This window comes from Artemia sp. Qi Xiang Cuo, chromosome 5 (genome assembly GCF_049724085.1).
Source record: "Artemia sp. Qi Xiang Cuo chromosome 5, ASM4972408v1, whole genome shotgun sequence".
Lineage (NCBI taxonomy): Eukaryota > Metazoa > Arthropoda > Branchiopoda > Anostraca > Artemiidae > Artemia > Artemia sp. Qi Xiang Cuo.
Window position 1 is genome coordinate 26,330,741 of NC_142798.1, and position 12,326 is coordinate 26,343,066.

The 12,326-nt window shown below is 37.2% G+C and overlaps 1 protein-coding gene across 2 annotated transcripts in view; it reads left to right on the forward strand.

Moving 5' to 3' along the window:
- The window catches only part of LOC148951983 (uncharacterized), a 583,729-nt gene that overhangs the window by 475,436 nt on the left and 95,967 nt on the right, over positions 1 to 12,326 (forward strand). The gene's annotated exons all lie outside the window — the stretch shown is intronic.

Genomic DNA, 12,326 nt, shown 5'->3' on the forward strand with positions numbered 1-12,326 from the left:
ATATTTTATTTAACGACTTCACAAATACCTTTTTTTTATTCTGGGAAGAAGGGAATCATTTTGTTTTAGTTTTGGAATGGAGAGATAAACTTGACTAAATGGAAAACTGACTAAATGAAAGATATTGACTCCCACTAAAATTTTGTCAAACAGTTCGTGGTAACGAACTGTAAGTCAGGAGTGATGCGGCTAAACAGTAACTGAAACTGTAAGAAACATAGTCTTGATAATAACAGATAGATCAAAAGAATCGAATTTCGGTGGTTATACAAATATATAAATTCAGGAAGTTTAATGTTACCCATCAAAAAGTTACGAGCCTGAGCAAATATCTCTATTTTTTTAAAAAGGAGAAAAACACCCCTAAGAAATCAAGTGATCATAATGAAAATCACACCACGAGATTCAGGATATCAGAGAGCCCTACTGTAGAGGTTCAAGCTCCTACATACTAAAATATGGAATATTGAATTTTTTGCCCGAGGCGAGATCACGGATGTGTGTTTTCCTAAGATCACGGATGTGTGTTTTTTTTTCCTACGGGTGATCGTACTGAACCAGTTATCTTAGAAGATTGGGAGAGGGCTCACTTGAACAGAAATCAAAAGTTCTAGTGCCCTTTTTAAGTGACCAAAAATATTAGAGGGCAGCTAACCCCTCCCCCCCTCCTACCAAAAATTGTCCGATCAGAATTTTGAGATATCCATTTTCTTCAGCATGGTAGAAAGATCTAATAACTATGTCTTTGAGGATGACTTGACCCCCCACAGCTTGCGGGAGAAGGGCTGCCAATTAGGAATTTTGCCCATTGCTTACATATAGTATTGGCTATTGGCAAGTATAATGATTTTTTTTTTTTGGGGGGGGGGGGGGGAGGGAGATTTTCTGGTGGGGTTGCTTTTGGGGGAGGATCTTTCCGTGGAAGAGTTTTCGCCGGGGAAGGAATTTCCCATGGGAGGGGGAGCTAGATTCCCCAGCTTTAATTAAAAACTATTAGAAATTAAATAAAAAACAAGTTTATTCAACTAAAAGTAAGGAGCAACATTAAAACTTAAAACGAACAAAAATTATTTCGTAAATGAGGGGGTCACCCCCTCCTCAGTACCTCGCTCTTTACGCTAAGATTTTTTTGAATTTGCAAAAAGCTTATAATTCTACTTAAACGGTCCTTGTGTATCAGGAATCATTCTTAAATAATCGGAACAAAAAATCAAACTTAAGCGTAAAGAGCGAGGTACTGGGGAAGGGGTAACCTCCTCATTTACGTAATAATTTCTGTTCGTTTTAAATTTTAATGTTGCTCCTCACTTTCAGTTGGAAAAAACTTGTTTCTCTATTTTATTGAATAAAAATCCGATAGGTTTGCCTACTAATTTTCATAATAACGCCGTTCTGAGTTGAAAAAGTGCATCTCAAAAGTCATATGAGCCGTTCAGTGTTCAAATTAAACATTAAGCTTTAACGTTGCTCCTTACTTTCAATGGAAAAATATTGTTTTATCCCTATAATCTTATAAACAGAACTGCAAGAATCTGAGCCAGAAATGGGTGCTAGTTTTAGTGACTTCTACTAATAAATTAGCTCGTTTTTGTAAAGTTAACAATTCTTGTCTCCAGGGAGTGTTTAGGAAAAGGTTACTAAAGAAGGAAATGAATGAATTATTAAAGTTTATCTCTCCATTACAAAACTAAAACAAGGTGATTCCTTTCTTCCCAGGATAAAAAAAAAAATGTTTGTGAAATCGTTAAATAAAATATATCCTAAGTTGAATAATTAGGTAAAACATTCTTTTCCCTAATTTATTAGGGAAATATTTTGCATTCAATGAAGTTAAGTGGGTAATAACGTATTTAGTGGAATTTATCCTATAGGCGATCAGGTTGTTTAAGCAAAGTAAATGTTTTAGTTGAACTTCGATTAATACAAGGTTATCAAGGTGAATATTTCATATAAGTAGTAAGGCATCAATTCGCGCGAATTACACATGTACTTACACAAGCCTGAGGCATGGATATGTGTGCAGTTTAACCGGTATATTGGCTTACCACGGGTCAGTCACCTATTACTACGAACGGTAGTTGCCTTAGCAGACGGGTTTTTATGAGGTAACACGCATTTTTTTTTAATCAAGGTACTATTTTGCCGCCTTTACGTTCCCTGGCAGTTTTCCAGTGCATGTACCTATGGATCTGGTTTGGTGAGTACAGTCTGGTTTGGTGGGTATAATCTGGTTTGGTTCAAGTTTTTCTGACACAATTTACCGGATTTCTAATTCACGGTATACATGACCGGCCCGTTTTGTTTAGCTGCCAATATAATCAATTATTTTATTCCAGTTTTTCTAAACCAGTATTGTCTATAACTTAATTTACGTAGACAATGAACGATATTAATTAATGTTTTGAATAATAGGAGTGTGAATGATTCTAAGTAGTGATTGGATTGTATGACGGTGGAGAAAAAAAGGATTACACTGATTAACAGTTAAGGTAACCCTGAAGGGGTTGTTAACTCAGGTAATTTGTTACTTGACCTAGCTTTACCTCTCCGATGTGGTCTGTATAATACACAAGTAACATTTGAAAAGTATTGCCCAAAAGAGACACAAACAGCCCAAAGAGACAAACACAGACCAAAAAGACTCTACTTACTTACAATTTTTTCATAATTTCTTTAATGAAATTTCTGTATTGTGTATCCAAGAGGTGACTTCAAGAAAGAATTTGTTACTTACTTGCTTACAATTTTTTCATAGTTTCTTAAATGAAGTTTCTGCATTGTGTATCCAAGAGGTGACTTCAAGAAAGGGTTTGTTACTTGCTTACAATAGAACTATTCTAAAGAATAAAGACTGGTTAAGCTTAAATATATTTATTGCTTAAACGTATTGACACACAGCCCAAAGAGACACACAAAGCCCGAAGAAACACACACAGCCCAAAGAGACACAAACAACCCACAGAGACAAACACAGACCAAAAAGACACAAACACCCCAAAGAGACACACACACAGACCAAAAAGACTCAAACAGCCCAAAGAGACACACAGCCCAAAGAGACACACACAGCCTCAAGAGATACAAACAGCTCAAAGAGACACAGACAGCCCAATGAGAAACACAACCCAAAGAGACAAACACAGACCTAAAAGACTCAAACAGCCCAAAGAGACACATACAGACTAAAAAGACACAGACATCCCAAAAAGCTCAAAGAGACAGACATGGCTCCTAAGAGACACAAACAGCCGAAAGAAACACACAAAGAGCAAAATGACTCAAACACCCCAAAGAGACACACATAGCCCAAAGAAATACAAACAGCCCAAAGAGACAAACACGGGCTAAAGAGACACACACAGCCCGAAGAGACACACAAAGCCCAAAGAGAAACATACAGACCAAAAAGATTCAAACACCCCACATAGTAGAGCAGACCCCAAAGAAACAAGCATGTCTCATAAGAGACAAAATAATTCTATATAAACAAACAAAGAAAAAAATATCTAAAGCCTGTTAAAGAGACACAATAAGCCCAAAGTAACACACACAGCCCAAAGAGACAACCACAGCCCACAGAGACAAAAACCCCCCCCAAAAGAATCCAACACCCCAAAGAAACACCAACAGAACAAAAATACACCAACAGTCCAACGAGACACACATCCCAAATAGACACGCAAAGACCAAATAAACACACACATCCCAAAGAGACACAAATAACCCAAAGAGAAAATCACAGAACAAAAATACTCAAACAGCCCAAAGAGATACAAAAAAAGCTCAAAGAGACTCACACACCCAAAAGACAAACAAACCACACATAGCAGTACAAAGCCTCAACATAAACACACAGATAAAAGAGACACAAACAGCCCAAAGAGAAACACAACCCACAGAGACAAACACAGACCTAAAAGACTCAAACAGCCCAAAGAGAGACATACAGACCAAAAAGACTCAGACACCCCAAAAAGACACACAGTCCAACGAGACACACACAGCCTAAAGAGACACACACATCACAAAGAGACACCCACAGCCCATAGAGACACATACAGTTCAAAGAGACGTACACGGCCCAAAGAGACGCACACATCCAACAGAGAGGCACAAAGCCCAAAACGACACACACAGCCAAAAGAGGCACACACAGACCATAAAGATTCAAACTGCCCAAAGAGACACACAGCCTAAAGAGACACACACAGCCCAAAGAGACACACACAGGCTAAAGAGACATACACACAGTCCGAAGAGACACACAAAGCCCAAAGAGACACACACACAGCTCAAAGAGACACAAAACGCCCATACAGACACAGCCATACCACAAAGATTCAAACACCCCAAAGAGACACACAGTTCCAAAAGAGACACACATCGCCTCTAATATACACAAACAGCCAAAAGAAACACACAAAGACCAAAACGACTCAATCATCCCAAGAGACACATACAGCTCTAAGAGATGCACGCGGCCCAAAGAGACGCACACATCCAACAGACACACACAAAGCCAAAAACGACACAAAAACCCAAAAAGCCCAAAACGACACAAACAGCCAAAAGAGGCTCACATAGACCATAAAGATTCAAACTGCCCAAAGAGACACAAAGCATAAAGATACACACACAGCCCAAAGAGACACACACAGGATAAAGATAAATACACACCGTCCGAATACACACACAAACCCCAAAGACACACACAAACACAGCCCAAAGAGAAAAAACACGCCCATACAGACACATACATACCAAAAAGATTCAAACACCCCAAAGAGACACCCATTGTCCCAAAGAGACAAACATGTCCTCTAAGAGACACAAACAGCCAAAAGAAATACACACAGACCAAAATGACTCAAACATTCCAAGAGACACATAGAGCTCAAAGAGATGCACGCGGCCCAAAGAGACGCACACATCCAACAGAGACACACAAAGCCCAAAACGACACAAAAAAGCCAAAAGAGACACACACAGACCAAAAAGATTCAAACTGCCCAAAGAGACACACAGCCTAAAGAGACACACACAGCCCAAAGAGACACACACACAGGCTAAAGAGACACACACAGCCCGAATAGACACACCAAGCCCAAAAAAACACACACACAACCAAAAGATACAAAAAACGCCCATACAGACACATACAGACCAAAAGATTCAAACGCCCCAAAGAGACACACATAGCCCAAAGTGACACACACGACCCCTAAGAGCCACAAACAGCCAAAAGAAAGACACACAGACCAAAATGACTCAAACAGCCCAAAGAGACACACATAGCCCAAAGAAACTCAAACAGCCCAAAGAGACACAAGCCCAAAGAGACAAACACAGCCCAAAAAAGACTCAAACAGCCCAAAGAGACACAAACAGATCAAAAAGACTCAAACAGTCCAACGAGACACACAGCCCAAAGAAACACACACAGCCCAAAGAGACACAAACAACCTAAAGAGACAAGCACAGACCAAAAAGACTCAAACAGCCCAAAGAGACACACAAACAGACCAAAAAGACTCAAACAGCTCAAAGAGACACAAGCCCAAAGAGACACACACAGCCTCAAGAGACACAAACAGCTCAAAGAGACACAGACAGGCCCCTCATGCAAACAATTCTGAGTGCAGTCTACTATTCCTTAATTAGCAGCATCCTACATTTTGTTTAAATACTTATTTTTTCATTTTCCAGATTCAAGATTTTTATTTAACACAAATGAATAGACAAGCTGAATTATTTAAAACGAGCCAACATAGAGCTACGATCGCAATGAATGGTACTTGTTATACCTCCAAAATTGACTCCCCCTCCCCCTCTCCTAACCTCCCCTGCCCCTCAGAAATGGGGGAACGAAGGGACCGTTAGATCCTATTTTAAATTGACAATACTTTTCAAACGTTACTTGTGTATTATACAGACCACATCGGAGAGGTAAAGCTAGGTCAAGTAACAAATTACCTGAGTTAACAACCCCTTCGGGGTTACCTTAACTGTTAATCAGTTTAATCCTTTTTTTCTCAACCGTCATTTCAATCCAATCACTAATTAGAATCATTCACACTCCTATTATTCAAAACATTAATTAATATCGTTCATTGTCTACGTAAATTAAGTTATAGACAATACTGGTTTAGAAAAACTGGAATAAAATAATTGATTATATTGGCAGCTAAACAAGACGCGCCGGTCATGTATACCGTGAATTAGAAATCCGGTAAATTGTGTCAGAAAAACTTGAACCAAACCAGATTATACCCACCAAACCAGACTGTACTCACCAAACCAGATCCATAGGTACATGCACTGGAAAACTGCCAGGGAACGTAAAGGCGGCAAAATAGTACCTTGATTAAAAAAAATGCGTGTTACCTCATAAAAACCCGTCTGCTAAGGCAACTACCGTTCGTAGTAATAGGTGACTGACCCGTGGTAAGCCAATATACCGGTTAAACTGCACACATATCCATGCCTCAGGCTTGTGTAAGTACATGTGTAATTCGCGCGAATTGATGCCTTACTACTCATATAGAAAGTATTGCGTTGGCCAGTCCGGATGGTACCTCATTTTGCAGTATATTGAAGTGCAAAATCCTTATATTTTATATTTTTTTTGTTTTATTTTATAGCACATTTTAGTCCATTTTCATTCTCTTGAATTCTTAAAACATTTTAGGGGTAGCATTGCTTTTCCTCTTTTCATTTAAAAGGTTTTAACTTAACTCTTACATAGCTACACCTTCAAAGTAAAAGAAGACTCCGTGCGACAGCATCTGATCCAAAAACTAAAGTTTATTCAAAAATCTGCAGTTCGGTGAGTATCCCCCCTCCTAAAATACTTAGATTTACATATTTTTAAGGGTTGTCTTTATGTTTTCTATAGTTTTCTTATAGGGTGGGGGGGGGTTGTGATCTTGCCCTTTTCCCCTCCCAAAATTTGAATTCTCCTCCAAAAAATAAGTCTTTGTAAAATGGGGCGTCACTTCTTAAATTAGAAATCAAGTCGACTTTTCCTCGGCTTCTCAAGTCAATTTTTCATCTGAATGATCGAAAAACAAAAGGAGAAAATCACCAAAAGTAGCCTACCTTTCGCAATTATTTCAGAAGGACCCTCAAAAACTTTTCATAGATTGAAAAAAAAACCTATGCTGGAAGTTGGCTGGGGACTCAACATTCTTATGAGAGATTTCATACTTTCTGAATCAACAATTAGAATTTGTCTCGAGTTCTACTTATTTATTTGGGGACGGAAAGTTTCTTTTTCCTTATGAACCATTTAAATTTCCTCATTTTAAAAATTCATATTGGGTGGTTCTGAAATGTTTATTCAAATTTGTCCATTTAAAATGATTGTTGTTATTATACGAGCTCTTGGAATTATTATACGAGCTCTCGTATATAAGCTCTTGGAATTCTTTACTTTATTTTCCATTAAAATCTCAATTTGCAACTTTTTTTTTAATGCAAAACGAACGCTACTCTCTATTAGGAGAATGCCACTGTGGCCACGCATGCTGTTATGCAGTAAGGAATAAAGCTGGGCTCAGAAATGTTTTAAAGAAACAAAAATGCTTTCTATTGATTTATCAACTTGGCGAAAGATTTTTTTTACTTATGGTTAGTAATAGATTTTAAAAAAAAAACCAGCAAAGCTAGCAACAACTGACAATGGTGATAAGAGTAATATTAGAAAAGGAAACTGCAGAACGGAACTAAAGCAATTTAAATGCCTATGACAAAACCCAAGAGATGCAACTTTGCTTCCTTGGCAAAAATTGAAATTAAAAAATTAGGATTATCGATTATAATTAAAAAAAAACACGTGCAACAAAAGCCCGAAAGTTGGCAGTAGAGTCAAAGCAAACCGCAAAAGCGCTGCCTTTTGTATTTTCGCTGCAAAAGCATTTTTTACCAATGATTTGTGTCATGAATATGGTAAACAGAAAGAAAATGAATAAATTTTTGTCACGAAAATGAGTCACATAAGAATATATTACCGTCAAGCTCTCTACTGTACTGTGTGCATTAATAGCAACAAGTCCCTGATCCCCAAAATGGTAAAAGCAATTGCTGTCTCTTAATAAGTAAAATCGAAAACCATTAAAATGTAACAACAAATTCTGTTTTAATAAAACTTCAAAAGTTCCACAAGTTCAAAGTAGAAAGGATGATACTTCTATTGAATGCTAGGATCTGTTTTATAATCGCAACTCTAAGCCTATGTAAAGAAAAGTTTAATCATGCCTTGGAGCAGAAATGTTTCTTGAGTATAGCATCAAAAACAAGATTTTGGAGGCTAATGCTCTAGCTCAAAACCATTTACACGCCAGCTAAGGATCCTTGTTGGATCCTTGATACACGCCAGCTTGGAGACCCAGGATCAGGCATGCTACTTTTCCCAATAAAAATCCTTATATTTTAACTAAGAGCAAATTGTATGACTTATGTCTCTTGCCCCAAGGCTGGGGCGTGTGTCAACCCCGGAGGCATAGTTACTCCACATTTGAACTACTTTGAAAAAAATAGCCACCTGGAAAGTTTGATCTAACGTATTTGGGAAAAAAGGGCGTGGGGTGGGGGGCTGGTTGCCCTTGATCACTTTTGACTCTTAACAAGGGCAATAAAATTTTTGATTTCCAGTCATATTTATCATATTAATCATATACGACCCCTCCTTCCATAAGAATCTTATATGTTGAGAACAAACAACTTGCATAGCTTACAGCCCTTGGCCAGGGGGCTGGGGATCATCCCTGAAAGCGTAGATATTTGGCCTTTAGACTATTTAGAAAAATTAGGTATCTCAAAATGTTGACCGGCTGCATTTGGGGGAAAAGAGTGTGGGTAGAGTTGATCCCCCTTCAATCACTTTGGGCTTTTAAAAAAGAAATATATATTTCGATTTTCAATCAAATGAGCCCGGTCCAAAGTTTATACGACTACCCCTTCCACAGAAACATAATATGTTAATAATGCGCAACTTACATAAGTTACAGCCCTTGCCCCAGGGCTCTGGGGTATTAGTAAACTCTTGAGTTATAGTTATTTGACTTTTGGAGTATTTTGAATCAAATGGCTATTTCAAAGTTTGATCAAATAAGTTTGGGGAAAAGGGAACAACAGGGGGGGGGGGCTAGCCTTCCTCCGATTACTTTTGGCCCATAAAAAGGGCACTAGAAATTCCCATTTTCAATCGAATGAGCCCCCTCCAAAGTTAATACGACCAACCCTTCCAAACAAAACCTTATATATTAACAATGAGCAATTAGCAGAACTTATAGCCCTTACCCTGAGACATGGGGGGGGGCATCGAACCCCGAAACCATAGTTATTTGACCTTCTACTATTTAAAAAAAAATTACTACCTTAAGATTTTGATTGGACACGTTTGAGGAAAAGGTGGCGTGGGGGTCTAGTTGCCCTCCAATCACATTTGACTCTTAAGAAGGGCACCACACCTTCCAATTTCCAATCGAACGAACCTCCCCGAAGTTTATACAACCTCCCCTTTCATATGAAGTGCCTCTGAAAAAAAAACATCGACGCCTTTAGGCCTTTACAATAGGCAAAGCTATAGTGTTTCCTCTGATAAATGCTTAGAAAAAATAAAAAGTGCATATTTTTAAATCATTAAGTTATTATTATGTTTAAGTTATAAGGGCTAGATTAGGTAATTTTTTCTTTGTACTCCGTTTTGTGTGCTTTTTAATTTGTTTTTCTTGCGATTCACTTATTTTGTACACATTTTTCGTGTATATGGCCCAGGGGTTTTTATCTATCTATCTATTAACTAATTGCAAATTGTGTTTATAGGAATCTCTCCAGTATCTCTATTTAAAGCAAGGTCTCTATTTATGCATATTTTTTTTTAATTGCCTCTCTAAAAGCTTGTGGTAGGCCATTTGCTGTGGATATTAAAGTAATCTCATCAAAAATAGCTAAATGATCTGGATTTTCAAAAATGTGGAGGGACAAAACAGAATCCAACAGCAAATGGAGTTGAAAATCTGATGGTGTGATTGTCATTAAAATTCTATAACTAATAGGGGGTGTTTCCCTATTTTTTCAAAAATAAGGCAAATTTTCTCAGGCGGTAAGTTCTGAATTTTAGTAAACTTGATGAAACTTATATATTTAAAATCAGCATAAAAATCTGATTCTTTTGGGGTATCTATTTGCATCAAAATTCCGTTTTTTAGAGTTTCGGTTACTATTGAGCCGGGTCGCTCCTTATTTACAGTCCATTACGAAGTGTTTGAAAATACGGAATTTGGAATAATTCTAAGAATTATGGTAATGGGTTTGTGTATTTTTCCAGGGATTATTGTGCCATTGCAGTGGCCGTATGAAATGGGGAAATGACTCGTTCGAATAAAGCTCTAAGTTTAATTTTCCTTCTCAAGTAATAAAAGAGATCACAACTTAGCCAAGTGCCGACTGTACCACGCATTAACAATTTTGGCCAAAATAAGGTCACAGCACTATTAAGGTAAAAATATGTAGCGTAATTATACAAGGTGGAGGATTTCTTCCCAAACATATATGCAGCCCACACAAAAAGGAACCGTTGTTATATATCGACTCTGTAGTAGCATTACTGACTACTCAGAATTCTAAAATTACGCACCGGCTGCCTCGGGGGTTGGATCAGTGAATATTTTAGTGAAGGGCTAGGGGAGAGACAAGCAATCTGCAATCTGCAAGCAATCTGAATCAGCAATCTGCTATCCCAAATTTTTAATCCCTCAAGGTCGTGGAATTCACAATGGTTTAACTTCTAGTTTGCATAAAGGAAAATTTTCAAAAATGTGGAGGGACAAAACAGAATCCAAGTCATCAGTTTCATTTTCATATCTCAGAGACTCTTCAATTGAAATTCAGTGTTCATGCAGTGGTTCCCCAGCTCTTGACGGATCCTGTCAAAGTAAAACTTGTCACACGGATTGACAGATCCTGCCACAAGAACAAGGGACTCTGTGAACACCACTACCAAATATAGGGTCAGTTTTATCCTTTCCAGAATTAAAAAAAAAACGTTCTACCTAAGTTCATTTTGAAAGAAACAGAGAGATTGCGCTTGTTTAAAAAATTTTCCAGGTTTGTTGCTGAGTCTCGTAGTATATGGTAAAGTAGTAATAGTTTGTTTTCAGTAGTCGCAGTTGCTGGAATCACTAAAGAATGGGTACATTATATCCTTGCTTTACATTTTTTAGTCTTCTGTCTATGATGTTCTCAATAAATTGAAATGGTTAACCATTACAGAATAAAACACCTGTAACGTAATTTAATTAAGAGGCTTTATGATTGTGTGATCAAATTTTTAGAGCTTTTCCGACTAAAGATATTACTAAGAGTTTAGTAAAGAACAAGTTCACACTGCCAATGCTTGTATCCGAGCCACTTTTTAAAGTAAATATTCAGTTACTATGGGCTATAGTTTGTTCTTTATTATAACAGATTGACCTGAACTTCAATCTTCCTTCTCGAGAAAAGAGTACTATCGTCATGTTTAACTTTATATATAGTAACGCTTGACGAGACACATTTTTTCAAAGATGATTACAAACAGGAAAAAGCCTATAAATTTTTCTTATTTGGAAAAGTAAGAGACGAACCTCACAGAAAAGGCAGTTAAGTAAGGCAAATATGGCACCATACCCCAGAAAAGCAAATTTTCAAAAAAATGCTTGTATTATATTAATTATATTTACTATTTGCCATGATTTGTTCTTTACTAGGTTTCAGCTATCTCTACAATCATGATGCCGATTAAGCTTGCATAATTCCCATTTGTAATGAAGTGTGCCGATCATTTATATAATATTTTCAAATTTAGGCATTTTCTAGTTTCATTTCAAAAAGGTAGAATTGTTGAGATTTCGAACTGAAGTTACTTTTTGTGTAATATTATTTCAATTCATCCATTCTACAACAAAGTAACTAATATCTTATAGTAATAGTTATATACATCTGACATAAGGTCTAATTTTTCCTTACTTTTTTCTATTTCATTACTTTTTCTCATTTAACACCTATGGCTTGACGTCGCTATATATTGACGGCGCTGACGTTATTATAATTATAATATAGGTTTTACTTTTTACCTCTTCTATGGTTATAACCTTCGGTCATGGCGTCATTCATCATCTTGTATACAAAAATGCAGGTTTTCGTAAGAAATAGATTTTATTTTAAATATTGTCTTTTGTTAATTACAAAAGGCACTAGACATAAAAATGTCCTTTGAAATGAGCCCTTAAACAGCTCTCTATGATGTTCCAGTTCCCAGCTAGCTGCGAATGAAAAAAGCCAAA